Source organism: Carlito syrichta, unplaced genomic scaffold (assembly GCF_000164805.1).
Source record: "Carlito syrichta isolate Samal-C Ts95f unplaced genomic scaffold, Tarsius_syrichta-2.0.1 Scaffold314104, whole genome shotgun sequence".
In the NCBI taxonomy this organism is placed as follows: domain Eukaryota; kingdom Metazoa; phylum Chordata; class Mammalia; order Primates; family Tarsiidae; genus Carlito; species Carlito syrichta.
The window spans coordinates 1-626 of NW_007258200.1; positions in this window are offsets into that span (position 1 = coordinate 1).

Consider the following 626-nt stretch of genomic DNA (forward strand, 5'->3'; position numbering starts at 1 on the left):
GAGGGGGACTGTCTGGGGGGCGGAAGATCCAGGGGGGAAGGGGTGTCTGAGGGGGTGGCTGATCCAAGTGGCAGGGGTCTTCAGGCTGAGCAGCAGGCTGAGGGAGCCCGTGGGCACACTCATGCAGGGTGCTGGGGGCTGCCCTGCGGGTGGGTAGGGCGGAGGGCATTGAGGGCGGGGCTGGGCCTTCCCCCTAAAACCCATCCTGGGCCAGCCGCAGGGTCGAGCCCTCAGAGGTGGGGCTGAGCTGGAGCAGGAAGAGCCAGCCTGGGGGTCAGTCGGGCGGGGCGCGTGTGGGGGTGAGTTTTGGAGCAAGATAAATCTGGAGCAGCCAGAGAGACAGAGGGAGACCCAGAGACGCAGGGACCCACCAACCCGAGAGGTCAGGCGAGACGGGGACAGGGAGACAGCAGCAGAGATGGTGCAGGGTGAGGGCGGGCGGGCGAGAGCCAGCGAGTGTGAGTGAGCGAGCAAGTGGCGGGGAGCGGGAGGGAGGCTGGGAGCGGCGTGGTTAGTGATCGAGGCACCAGAGTAGAAGGAGGCTGCCGGGAGGAGAGGCTTGGAGGGAAGGAACGGTGGCTTGGGGACAGATGGGGACCAGGGGGCAGAGGGATGCCTGTGGGAGG